Below are 15,516 nucleotides of genomic sequence, written 5' to 3'. Positions count from 1 at the left end.
TTTTTAGAGTTATAGCCAAAAAATAGCAAAAAAAAATGCATTAAAAATGGAAAAAAATGATGGTAAATTTTTTTTTAATCGTTGACTCATCGTAGACATTTTTAGAGAGTTACTTCCCTTATATAATATCGAAAAAATGCATTAAAAATGGAAAAAAATGATGGTAATTTTTTTTTTTAATCGTAGACTCATCGTAGACGCGCGCTAATACCCAGAAGGGCTCGATATGAATCACGACTATAAGATACCCGGTTTGGGTTAAACTGCACCGCAAAATGTGGGAGTAGTTAGGAATCTAAATCGTAGGAGCCAGACACACAACCTCTCTTTTATATATAAGGATAACTCAAAGAGCAACTAGAAAGTGAAAGTAGTTTCTAACTTAGGATGTCTCATAGATAGTGGTGGCAATGGTGTTGGAGTGGTAGATGTGGTTATCATGGCAGTGGTGGTGTAGTGGTGACAGTGGATGTGTATGATGGCAGAAATTATAGTGTTGGTGTTTTTTGTAGAGGTGGTGGTGGTGGTGGCGGCAGTGGATGATGATGATAATGATGATGATAGTAGTAGTAGCATTGATTATGTTAGGATGTCTCATGGATGGTAGAGTTGAAGACATTGCAGAGTGTAGTGGTGGTGAAATTGGTGATTTTGAATATGATGCTGGTATTGATCTTGGGGTTGTGTTGCAGAAGATGGTTGTGGTGGTGGCATTCGAGGTTGTAGTAATGGTTGTAGTGGTGGTTGTGAAGATGATTCTGATATTGAGTCTTTGCATTGAGGTGGTGGCAGAGTCAGAGTAAATAATAAGAGCCGAGTTAACACAAGATTCTTAAATTTCGGAGATCATAAGATAGAGAGCAAGAAGTTAAAGTTCCAATACTGGCCCAATACCTACACCCCAGATTCTTCAACTATTTTATAAGAAAGGGGTTAATGGCAGGATAGGGATTCAGTTTTAAAATAAATTGTATAACAAAAAATACATAAATAAATTACTGCTCCAACGATGTAATTTTAGTATGTGTGTATGTATGTATGTATGTGTGTGCGTGTAAGCAATGCAAACAATGGAAAATAATTTAAACACTCATTTTCTGATGTCTAAGGATGGATATTTATGCGTATGAATCTTTTTCTTTATATTTTCTTTGAAATATAATTCTAGGGAACGGAAAAAGCTGTGTACGATGCCAAGCGAATTTAGCTATTTACGATGAGCGGATGTTTACGTTACAAACGAATCTCTAGGTCTGTTTACATGTTTACGTTAACTACGTCACAAAATAGCTGTTTACGTCACAGTAACAATATTTTGAGAGGCAGTAAATAATATGAGGTCGAAAGAAAGAATACCATTGGTTAAAATTCGAATTATTAAACAACGTTAAACTTAGAAATTACAATTCCGTTTTCATTTTGGGTTACAATTATGTTTTCTTTTGACACATTCTACCAGTATACGAAGTTTCAAATTGTTTAGTTAACTAAGAAAATCTGGCCTTCAAACTGAAAAGATCCATGTATATATGTATGTATGTATGTGTATATGTTTAGGTGTCTGTGTTTGTCCCCCCACCAACATCGCTTGACAACCGATGGCGGTGTGTTTGCGTTCCCGTAACTTAGCGGTTCGGCAAAAGACACCGATAGAATAAGTACTAGGCTTACAAAGAATAAGTCCTGGGGTCGATTTGCTCGACTAAAGGCGGTGCTCCAGCATGGCCGCAGTCAAATAACTGAAACAAGTAAAAGAGTAAAGAGTAGGACTCAACAAGGGTCCTCACAGATGCTCCAAATGCTGGGCCTCGCTATCAGCGACGATCTCTCATGGCGAAAGCACATCCTGAGCATAACCAGAACCGTATCCCAAAGACTGGCTCTTTTCTATTGGGGCCAGAAAGTATTTCAGACCCCGACAGCTGCAGACACCTTACAAAGCTCAGATCATTCCCTCAGTGGAGTACAGGGATGATGTTGCTGCTCCACGCAAACATTCTGGACCGTATACAAAGACGAACCACATAACTTTCAATCACTAACAGACCCACTCCAGTCTCTGGCCCACTGCTGTGCTGCGGCACCTTCTCTGTCTCCTTTGTCGTTATTTTAACGGTCAGTATTCCTCGGAGACGGCTAGTCTCGTACCTCCACCACTTGATATATCCCAACTCATTCGCCTCTCCATCTCCACCTCTCGTCACCCTATTTACATCCACCCCCACCTAGCCCTGCACTAATCGATATGCCCAGTCGTACCTCCCAGAACATCGGTCCACTGGCATCTTTTCTCTGCTCATGGCTTTCCTGCAGATGTTGTCCTACAACAATTTAAATAGAACATTTAACGATATCAAGCTCACCGATCACAAACGGCTTTTCAAAGGTCAAAGATGAAGTCATCGCCTCTTCACCCAGACTCGGCAAGTAGAGAAGGAGAAAAAATGTTTATACATATGTATATAATATATATATATATATATATATATATATATATATATATTAATATATATATACATTTTTTCTCCTTCTTCTCTACTTGCTGAGTCTGGGTGATACATATATATATATATATATATATATATATATAAGAGAGAGAGAGAGAGAGAGAGAGAGAGATAGATAGATAGATAGATAGATAGATAGATAGATAGATAGATAGATGAGATGGATAGATGGATGGATGATTAGATAGATAGATGGATGGAGATGATGGATGGATGGATGGATGGAGGGATGGATGGAGGATAGATAGATAGATAGATAGATAGATAGATAGATAGATAGATAATCATTTAAAATCATTTTTCATTCATTGATCATTTTCTGTGAATGGAAATAACTGATCCTTTACTATTTTGAAAATACTTCGAACTCATCGTAAAAATTATGATTCACAGAGGACTGATAAAAGTGCTTTATGGTGGTGTTAAATTATACTTAGTATAAAGTTGTGTTGTGTGTTTTCGGTTTTCAAGATTCAAAGCTTTATTATCTTCAGTTTCATTAACGACACTTAATTCTGTGTCTGATGATACACTGGTAACTTTGTCTTCGCTCATTTCCGATGCTATTAATGTTGATAAAATAACTAGCTTTTCAAGAACTGACACCATAAAAGCACTTGACTTTTTCAACTTATACATTTTTTTGTTTCTTTCTTGCTTTATTTTCTCTGTTTTTTTTTTTTGTTTTTTTTTCTCGTTTTATTTACCCTACTTTACTTTCAGTATCGGCGACGTTCATCTCAAGATCAACGTTTCGCAAGAAACACGCCTGCGCGCACAAACACAAGTGGATGTATGCTTGAATACGTATGAGAGAGAGAGAGAGAGAGAGAGAGAGAGAGAGAGAGAGAGAGAGAGAGAGAGAGAGAGAGAGAGAGAGGGAGAGAGAGAGAGAAAAGGGAGAGAGATTGGGAAAAGAGAGAGATAGAGAAAACGTGTGTGTTGAAAAAATTAATTTATTGTAAATAATAAAACGTTTCATTTAACAATCTTCATTCTTCATTTCTGGAGCTGATAGGATCTACCCAGAAGTGATGGGAAGAGACCAGCTGGTCTTACCCTTTGTCCCTGGGTAAGAGGTAGGTGCTTACTTCATCAGGGACGTCACAGTCTGTGACTCCTTTGCTCCCTCCCACATCCTGAATGCTGCGGGGAGGAAATAGGAGGGTCACTGCTTCCGTAGCTGAACGGAACAAAATCCTAAAGTATCGGGACTTGTCGGTAAACAGACAAATAAGAGTGATTACAATACCCGGCTTTCGTTTACGCACACATTTCAAATTTTGGCACAAGGCCAGCAATTCCGGAGAGAGAGGATGAGTCGATTTCAGCGACCCCCCCCCCCCAGTGCTCAGCAGGTACTTATTTTATTGAACCCGAAAGGACGAGAGTCAAAGTCAATTGTTGTAATTTTAACTTAGAACGTAAATCCGGAAAAGACGCTGCTGAGCATTTTGTCCGGCATGCTAACTATTCTGCCATGTCGCTGCCGTCAAGCAACAACGATAGCAATTCTGGATCTTTTCCTTTTGAACGGCACAATTTCTAATTAACTAAACACTTTAAAACTTCGTATACTGGTAGAATGTGTCAAAATAAAACATTTTTTTCTCTTGGTTTTCTTGAGAAAATTATAATTCGTTTGTTTAACGTAGTTTAATTTTTCGAATTTTAACCAATCAATTGCCTCTAATTGAGCTAAAATAGACGTCATTGATTGGTTGAAATTGCAGAAATTGAAGAAAAAAAAAACAAACTATAGAATTTTCTCAATAAAGCCAAGAGAAAAAGATGTTTTATAAACACATTCTACCAGTATATGAAGTTTAAAAGTGTTTAGTTACGTGGAAATTATTTTAAAAAACTGCCGTTCAAACCGAAAAAATCCTTTTTGTCAAGTGCGCTATGTGATGAGTATAAAACATTGTCAGTACTATAATTAATAAATACTGCTCGTCACTTGAAATAATCAAAAACAGCATATAATGAATAAAGAATGTTTTAATAGCTTATAGTACTTCGTTCGAGTGTTACGATATAGACAAAGTAGAAAAAAAAAAAAAAAAACAGAAAGAAATAAGATATTATTTATGTGGTGTACCAGAGCCAACTCAAAAGTTTATGGCTTTCAGAGCAGTTTGAATTTCGGCGTTCCTGTCATGTACGGTTTAGACATATTTTTGACAAGTAGTAAAATCTGAAAACGTTGAAAGTGTATATTATGATTTATGAAATGTAAGAATACAATGCTCTATTTTTATTATTATTATGATTATTGTTGTTGGTGTTGTTTTTACATTCCCCCCACCTACCCCTTTATATATGAAAGATCCTTAACATGCACGTGACGCCCGGGGCGACAGCCCGACTTAACGGTACCTTCAAGTCGGCAGAGCAGGTCATTTAAATTCAGTGTGTGTGTACGTGCGGGCGGGCGTGTGTTTGTACTTGAATGCCCCCACCACCACACCACCACCGCCACTATTTGTTACCATAGCAACGTCACCATTGTGCTACTGAGCGGTCACTCGATCTGCAAGAAGTAGCAGCCAAATCACACTCTACCATCTTGAAAAAGAAAGGTGGTTGTGAATTGATAAACAGTATATATATCATCATCATCATCATCATCATCATTTAATTTCGTTTTCCATACTGGCATATGTTGAACAGTTTGACTGGGATCTGGGAAGCCAAGAGGCTGCACCAGGCTCCTGTCTGATCTAGCAGTGTTTCTACAGCTGGATGCCCTTCCCAATGCCAACCACTCCGTGAGTGCAGTGGGTGCTTTTTACATGCCACCGGCACAGGGGCCAGAGGGACTGGCATCTGCCACTATCGGATGGTGCTTTTTACATGCCACTGGCATGGAAGCCAGTCAAGGCGGCACTATTTATGTACCCGGTTTAGAAAATTCCGTCCATCAAAAAGAAAAGATCCTAAAAAAAGTGGTAAGTATGAGGATCGATTCATTGGGTTAAAAGAGTAAAAGAGTACTTGTTCCTGCTTGTTGCGTTCCGAGGTTCTTGTATGATAAGTGATGGGGGGTAGCCCTTTGCCCGTTTTAAACATTGCCACCTGATCCTTCGTTCTCTGAGCGGTTTGACTTGCCCCTTTCCTGCCGCCAGTCTCAGATGCGAAGAAGAAAAATAAACAAAAATAAACGTGGCTGTGTGCTAAGAAGTTTGCTTCCCAGCCGCATTGTTTCGGGTTCAATCCAACTGCATGGTGCCTTGGACAAGTGTCTTTTACTGCAGCCTTGAGCTGACCAAAGCTTTGTGAGTGAATTTGGTAGACGGAAACTAAAAGAAACCCCTTCGCCTATATGTGTGTGGATGTGTCTGTGTTTGCTCCCCTACCACCCTTTGACAACCGGTGCTGGTGTGCTTACGTCCCTTTAACTTAGTGGTTCGGCAAAAGAGACCAATAAAATAATTACCAGGTTAAAAAAGACAAGTATTAGGCTCGGTTCATTCAACTCAAAATTCTTGTAAGTGGTGCCCAGCATGGCCGCACTCTCTTGACTGAAACAAACGGGAGAAAAAATCATGGGAACTAATTTTCCTTTCCCTTTTTTTAAGCCTGTGACCCCAAAATCTGTGAGCTTGCTGGGGTTATTGTTTCATTTAAATTTACTGGTCAACACTTGCAGGACAGACACGATCAAGGAGAAAATTCCAGAGGGCAGTGGCATAGCCAGAGTATGTGCCATTCGGGGCACCTCTTGCTCCAACCCCCTGAAGCAGGCTTATATAGCAGGCCTAAAAGTTCTTGCTCCATCAAAACGGCACCCAGGGCGGACTCCAACACTCCCCACCAATCGACTCCACCCCACTTCCACTCCCTAGCTGCACTACAGCCCAAGGGTAGATGTTCTGGAGAGGAAAAGACTGAGCATAGTAGTTAGTGAGGGGCTGAAGTGGGTTGTAACAATGGCGATGAGGGGTGGAGAAAGAAAATAAGTCAGGAGTGCCTTTTGGGGGTGGGGGGCTATGAGACCATCCAGTTCCAAGGAACAGAGGCCATTAGTAAAGGGAAATAATTCCCCTGGATATTATTGTCTTATGTCCTAGGATTCGTCATTCTGGTTGCCTAGGGGTTTCCACGGAGTGTAAGGGACCATGATCATAACATTCCCTCGCCACCGAACAGGACACCGGTCCATTACAAGATTACTCGTTACTGTATGTATATATATGTATGTATGTATGTATGTATGTATGTGTGTGTGTATGTATGTATGTATGTGTGTGTGTGTGTGTATGTATGTATGTATGTATGTATGTATGTATGTATGTGTGTGGTGTGTATGTATGTATGTATGTATGTATGTATGTATGTATGTGTGTGTGTGTGTATGTATAGATATAGTTAATCCAAACACGAAAACACAAGGAGAAAACACAATAACGCGAGGACGTTGAACAAGTATAGTGCTATTGGACGCTCAGGAAAGGAAAGAAAGAAGGAGGATTGAACGTTTCGAGCGTAGTTCTTCGTCAGAAAAATAGAAAAAGGAAAGGTCCAAGGAAGGGAAGACGGAGAAAGAAAATGGCCAACGATACACACGCGGTCACATATTGAAAATGGAAATATATATATATATGCATATTGTTATATTTCGGAATGGTCATATTGCCAGTTTAGCCAATATTGCCAGTTTAGCCAATAAAAACACACGCACTATATATTTAGTGTTATTTTGCTTCAGTGATATTTATTTTTTACATTAATCTTAATCTTATTTCGGCCAGAGTTCTTTCGTCACACTCCTGTGACCGCATCAGTGGTCCTTTGTTTTCTTCTCACTTATTTGTGTCTCTCCTTACTAACCGTCAGCCATTTTGTATTTCTATTGTATGTCTTCATTTGCGCATGCTTATATCTCTATGTGCGTCTATGTTTATTTAGTGTGTGTGTGGTGGGATGCCTGTAATATTTGTATCTTCTGTTTATATACATTCATGTAATTTGTATTTTGTTTTTGTTGTTGTTGCTTTTGTTCTAATTTTGTTCATGTGTTTACATCCACCCATATGCTTGTATGTATGTATAACAACAATATTAGTAATAATAATAATAAATCGAAAAAAAAAGTATATATATATATATACATATACACACATATATACACATACTATATATATATATATATATATATATATATATATCTATATATATATATACATACATACATATACATACATAGATATATATACATATATATAGTTATTCATTTCTATTTGTTTATTTATCTGTGTATTTTATTATGTTTTCGGGATCCTCTATCGTCATATGTTGTGGTGTGTGCTATTGCTCCATTCTAGTTTTCTATTCAGGCTAGGTTTATTTTCTATTATATGTGTAGCTTCTGTAATTTGTCTAATTGTTGCATCTGTTCTATGTGTGGACAATATCTTAATCTATGTTATTGATTGATCCCCCGTGTTCCTGTTCGGCGTGTTGGTACAGAATCGATGAGCTTTTACCTTCCTTGAGTTGTCTCCAATGTTCATTCACCCGCTCTCCTATGCTTCTTGCTGTTTCCCCTACGTATGTTACTGTCTTGTTACTGCATCGTCCCTCTATACATCTTATACTATAGACTACATTTCTGGCTTTACAGTTTGTTTGTGGGCTAAATCTACATACAGTGCAATAGTTATCCGTACAGAGGGTTCTACTAAAAGGATAGGTTCTACCAATTATAGATTTGATAGGGTTGCCTGGCTTTTCAACAACCTATTCTTAGTTTAAGTTTATCTAGGGTCCTTCTAAAGCGGTACGCCTCCAGTTCACCTCCAGGTGGTGTCAACGAACATGACACTCTGGTATTTATGGCTATCATACCAAGAGTTGGCCTTCTCTATTTTCTTTTTTTTTTTTTTTGTCCTTTCTATAGTGTTCCTGTCTTGTTCCTATAGAGTGGGCAAATCCCATTCCTATCATTACATAATATATTATCAAATTTCTTCATGGCTCTTTGTATACTCTGATCCTTTCTTTATGGCTGTAACCTGAGAACTGCATGCGGTGAATGAAATACTGTATGTGTCTCTTTAATTCTGTAGGCTCGCACATGCGTGACACATTTCTTATTATTCTGACGAGGTCTGCCATCAAAATATTGAATTTGGCATTGCCTGCAATGGCTGAGTTCCGGTGGATCAGGTATTTTGAGCCATAGGTTTGCATAGTATGAATGAAGGATTTGGGTTTTATTTTCACAATTTCTAGCCAGAGTTCAGTGTCTAGTACTGGTAGTCTATGGTTGGGGTGTTTAGTGGGGTAGTCTATTGTGACCTTAATACTCTGGTGGATGGAGTTAGCTATTTGCTGGATGCTCTCCATAGTATTAGTTTCTATTACTATATCAACATTACTCTCTTGTGGGGGTGCCTTTACTACTATGTTGATATCATCAACATAGCGAGAGTACATGTTTACGAGTATGGATTTCTGCAGTAGGCGTTCTTTAAGCCTTCTGTCCCACCATACCATGAAAAGGTTGGCCACATCACCAGCGATACTAACACCGATACTAACACAAATAGTTGTGTTGCACCCTTCGGTGCACGTGTGCCTCGTTGGACGACTTCTTCTGGTATTTGCCTGTAGCTACAAGGTGCATACCTATATACCTATATATATATAATTATATATATATATATATATATATATATAGATAGATATATATATATATATATATATATAGATAGATAGATAGATAGATAGATAGATAGATGTAGATAGTTTAGATAGATAGTAATAGATAATAGATAGGCGGAGGTTACCTCCGCCAAATATATTCACTCTCATGCCTCCTGATTTTATGGTTTATATATATATATATATATATATATAATGTGTGTGTGTGTGTGTGTGAGGTATACATACACACAAGAGACATCTTCCAGTTTCCGTCAACCTATCACGGGACTTTGATCATCCCGGGGTTGTAACAGAGGACTGCTAATGGGGCCACAACAGTGGGACAGAATCCGGAGTCACGTGTTTGGATTGAGGTACAGCAAAATTATAAAGACTCTCTTAAAAATATATACTTCAAACAAAACTGTAACAAAGCATAAATTTTTATATTATATCCTTTAAATACTAAGAAGATAGTATGCAATGTAGATAGAATGCAATGAAGAAACGAGGTTGGTGTAGTGTAGTACAATAAAAAGAACAATTGCTAAGAATACGAGCATTCGGGTTTTTCTATTGTGTTTAATGACACACATACACACGTGCGCGCGCGTCATGAAAAATAATTTGTTATGCAGGGCACTTGTTGAGGTGTAAGGAAGATACTGTTTGTAAAAGTAGATGGGTGTTGTAGGGAATTAAGTTGTCATTGTCTTGTGACTGGCTGACAGAGGCGCATTCCTTGTTATCAATAGCTTATTCCGGCTCCCGCTCATAAATCATAGCAGATTATTATTTTTTTCTGAATCAAGAGATAAGGCCTACAACCATTGCTCCAACACTAACAAAAAGTCTTACACACACACACACACACATTGCCAATTTTTACAAAGGGTTTTATTTGAGCGGGGGCGGAGCATATGTGTAAATAGTTTATTACTGTGTGTGTGTGTGTGTGTTCGTATGTTCTTTCTTTTATTTTGTTTCAGTCATTTGACTGCGGCCATGCTGGAGTACCGCCTCGAAGGGTTTTAGTCGAACAAATCGACGGCAGGAATTTTTCTTTTAAGCCTAGTAATTATTCTATCGGTCTCTTTTGCTGAACCGCTAATGTTACAAGGGCGTGAACACACCAGCACCGGTTGTCATGCAGTGGTGAAACACACACACCACACACACACACACACACACACACACACACACACACACACCACACGTATCTATACGACGGGCTTTTCCGTCTATCAAATCCACTCACAAGGCTTTGGCTGACCCGAGACTATAGTAGAAAACACTTGCCCAAGGTGCCATGCAGTGGGACTGAACCCGGAACCAGGTGGTCAGAAAACAAGCTTCTTACCACACAGCCAATCACACACACACATCATGGTGGTGCCCTAGCTTGACCACAGCCACATGGCCGAAACGAATAAAAAAAGAATCAAAATATGTGTGTGCGTGTGTGTAAGTGTATGCACGCACGTGTGTATGTGTATTTATATTCTTTTACATGTTTCAGTCTTTGAACTCTGGCCATGCTGGGTATAAACAGCAATAAATCATAAAATAAATTTTTAGTTTTCAAAATGAAACAAAACAGTAAGATGAGAAATAATATTTAATTTTGTGTTCTTCAACTTTGAAAAGTTTCCATCCTATTTTTTTAATTGCAAAGTTTTTGATCAGATCCTCAAAATTAATCTTAGGTAGCACATCTGCATCTATACATAGTAGAGATGAGGCATCCTGAATATTATTTTAGCAAGTTTAAAGTGATTTCTTTTGTGCTATAGACAATTTACCATTTCTGTGCTACCCTCTCTCCATACCCTAAGCACGTTCTTCTTTGATCAAATCCTCAAAATTAATCTTAGGTAGCACATCTGCATCTATACATAGCAGAGATGAGGCATCCCGAATATTATTTTAGCAAGTTTAAAATTATTTCTTTTGTGCTATAGACAATTTACCATTTCTATGCTACCCTCTCTCCACGCCCTAAGCATGTTCTTCGTTTGCTTAATGGTTAATCCAGTGCTATAGGAGTGTGTGCCGCCTACAGACACATACACAATCTTTGAATTAAGTGCTATTTCTTTCTTTGTATAATGACACACACACACACACACAAACACACACACACACACCACACACACATACACACACACACACGTATCTGTGAGTGTGTATGTGTATCTCTTCTTTACATCCACTGAAGATCTGTAGTTTGTATATAGAATGTAACAAGTAGAAGGGCCCTGGAGAATAGAGATATTACATCTGAGCTGTAAATAACATTAACCTATTAAATCAACAAAGTTCTTCTCATTCTCTGTAATTATGAGATTAACCTAATATAGAGCTGATATTTTACAAACAACTAGAACATCTAAAGATAATATTCGTCTTAATTTCAGGTGAACTGGCAGAGAAGATTGATTACCAAGAGGACAATAAGATTGCCAGACTTCATAGAACATCAAACAAACAGCTTCAAAATATTTCAAAACATCTTTGAATGTTCTGAATTGAAATGTGAATGAGGTTGGCTTTGTCTTTCCAGGATTGAGTGCTGGCGTAGATTTCATTTAGTATCCTTTGCCTTCAAAAATCACCCTCAGGGCTTGTTTTTAGGCCGGTACCTATTCAGCTGCTCTCTTTTGCCAACTGTAGCAGATTGACAAACACAAACACACACATTATATATATATATATATATATATATATATATATATATATATATATATATAATTATTATTTGAGGGAATAAAATCCAAATTTTATTTTGCAATTTACTTAATCTTTACATTTTATTGTTATTTTAATTTTAACTTTTCTATTATATGTAATTTTCTAGATGGTGTAATTTAATTATTCATTTTGAATTGATAAAAGGTGGGTTTTTTTTCTAATTTTATATATATATATATATCATCATCATCATCATCGTTTAATGTCCGCTTTCCATGCTAACATGGGTTGGACTATATATATATATATATATATATACACATACACACACATATATATATATATATCACCATCATGAGATGAAGTGGTGAGAAATGATCTTCAGACAAGGGCTCAGAAGCTGTAATTTTTAAACTTGATAAGACGTGTCAAGTTGCAGTCATCGATACATATGAACTTGTTCTTTACAGGTGCCAGTGCCACGTAAAATGTGTAAGCATACCCATGTACCAGTGGCGCATAAAAGGCACCAAGTGCACTCTGTAAAGTGGCTGGTGTTAGGAAGGGCATCCAACTATAGAAACCATACCAAACCAAACATTTGGAGTCTGGACAGCTCCATGGCTGGCCGCCTCCTGTCAAACTGATCAATCCATGTCAGCATAGAAAACAGATGTTAAACGATGATGTTGACGACGATGATGATGATGATATATATGTATATCATCATCATCATCGTTTGACGTCCGTTTTCCATGCTAGCATGGGTTGGACGGTTCGACCGGGGATCTGGGAAGCCAGAAGGCTGCACCAGGCTCCAGTCTTATCTGGCAATGTTTCTACAGCTGGATGCCCTTCCTAACGCCAACCACTCCGTGAGTGTAGTGAGTGCTTTTTACATGCCACCTGCACAGGTGCCAGGCGAGGCTGGCAACATATATATATATATATATATATATATATATATATATGTGACACTTGTGAAGACCTGTTGAGGCAAGTGAAAATCAAATCAAAACAAATCAAAATGGATGAACATCAATGGAATTTGTATCTTTGTGGTACCAGTGCCGGTGGCACACAAGAAAATCATCCGAACGTGGCCGTAGCCAGTACCACATAGACTGGCCTCCGTGCTTTGGGGACGTAACAAACACCATCCGATCGTGGCCGTCCGCCAGCCTCATCTGGCACCTGTGTCGGTGGCACATAAAAACACCATCCGAGCGTGGCCGTCTGCCAGCCTCGTCTGGCACCTGTGTCAGTGGCACATAAAAACACCATCCGAGCGTGGCCGTTCGCCAGCCTCGTCTGGCACCTGTGTCGGTGGCACATAAAATCACCCACTACACTCTCGGAGTTAGGAAGGGCATCCAGCTGTAGAAACACTGCCAGATCTGACTGGCCTGGTGCAGCCTTCGGGCTCCCCAGACCCCAGTTGAACCGTCCAACCCATGCTAGCATGGAAAACGGACGCTAAATGATGATGATATATATATATATATATATGTTTGAGAAAATGAAAACAGAGAAATTGAGACATAGACATCAATTTATTTGAACATATGTAATTCCAAACAAAAGCAAACTCTTAGCACCTACAATTGTTTCCATGGTGACATCTCTTTAAGAGGATTTTATATCCTCGATTTTATTATATGGCAGGTCATATGATTTAATTATATGTCATTTAATTATATGACAGGCCCCCGAAAGGGGTCTCAGGGAGTAGCGTTCCTGCCTTCCTGAGCTAGTTTTCCACCACATTTCTTAAAAATTATTGTCAGAGGGCTTGGTCTCGGGACCACTCGTGTCTAGAAACTGAGGTTGGGGGTAAGCAAGGACATGCTCCCCGTAGAAAATCCAGCTCCAAAAAAGCCTCATGATAGCAAAGGAGAATGGGCACCAGCCTGCCAGCCCAAAGGTTGGGGTGGGCTGCACCTGCCTAATTCAGTTGCTATGGCATTGAGGTAGATCTGACCACCCCTGTTAATGGGAACAAAACTCAGATTTAAAACACTGGATGATGATGATGGTGATGATGATGATGATGACGACGACGACAGGTTTCCACATACTTTCTGTCTACCAAATTCACTCACTAGGCTTATCAGCATCAGGCCATAGGAGAAGACACTTGTCAAAGGTGCCATGCAGTGGGACTGAACCTGAAACCTCGTGGTTGCAAAGGGAACTTCTTAACCACCCAACCATGCCTGTGCTTTTATCATCGAGCCTAGAATAATGCAAAGTAAAGTCTATCCCGGTAAGATTTGAACTCAGAATGCAAAGGGATGGATCTAAAAACCATATGGCATTTTGTCCCCCACTCTAAACTAGTGGTTCTCAACCAGGGTCTATATGGCTCATGAGGGTCCAAATGGCCCCGGGGGGTCCAAATAAGATTTTGCTGTTAAGGTTTATCTGCAATAAACTGGTTTTACTTCTACAATACACAAAATACCTTAATTTATTTTATACAACCCCTAAATATGAATTTAATTATTCAAATACAATAGTATTTAAAAATTTTTATTGAATGAATATAGAGGTCTCATAGAATAAAATAAGAATCAACAGGGTCCACACCTAGTCAACAAAAATTACTCCTAGTTAATGATTACGAGAGAATGGTAAAAAGTTTCTGGCTTTGGGTAAAAGAAAATACAGGAGGGTTACTTAAGGGTTTTATTCAACATATTCCTCTCTCAGATTCACACACTTATTGTAGTGGTTCTTCAGTTTTTCTAAGCCCTGTAAAGGAACTTGGAAGGTTGGGCCTCAACCAAGCCTTTTGTGATACCCTTAAAGCCAGGGACTTTTCAGCACCCCCTCATACATGATTAATTGCATATGCACAAAATTAATTATTGCTGTTTAATAGCAACAGTTTTATTAAAACAATGTCAAACTGCAACAGAGGTGCACAAAAATGTAACTGTTGATTTGGTTAAATGCATCTAATATAATAAAGCTTCTAATGTTATTTAGTAATTTCTGTTTCATGTTGATTGATTGAACTAATTAAGTGGTGAACTGGAAGAGACAGAAAAATGATACAGAAAATAATTAATTTCAAGTTGATGACAAATATGCTATCTTATTAATGTGATGATTGATATTGTTGTTTAGCCCAGATCAGTTCTGATACATGACCAACCTTCCTTGCTTTGCCCACTCTCGCCTCCCCCACCTCCCAACACCATCACACCACACACCACATACCACACACCACTACACCTTGCACTACCATACCACACACCACACACCACTACACCTTGCACTACCATACCACACAACACCACATCACATCACATCACACCACTACGCACACACTAGCACTGACCACTTCCCAGCCCTGCATCCACACACCTACACATACACACGCACATGCACATGTCAAGGTCACCAGCCCTCTTCCACATGCACATACATATTCTCTTATACATACGCATGCGCACCTCCGTTTGGGATCCCTACTACTTTATTATCTCCCCTTCTTTCAAGCTCTCCTGTGTGACCCTTCTGCCCTGCATTCGCTATGATAGATCGCTAGCCACTATACCTTTTTCTATTTTCTCTCCCTGTTTATTTCTGTTGAAGAGCATAGGCTCAAAATTTAAAAGACTTTTCCACTTCCCGGGCGTTGACCTAATACATCTGTTGT

The sequence above is a fragment of the Octopus sinensis genome, linkage group LG16 (genome assembly GCF_006345805.1).
Source record: "Octopus sinensis linkage group LG16, ASM634580v1, whole genome shotgun sequence".
NCBI lineage: Eukaryota > Metazoa > Mollusca > Cephalopoda > Octopoda > Octopodidae > Octopus > Octopus sinensis.
Note: the sequence above shows the minus strand (reverse complement) of the source record.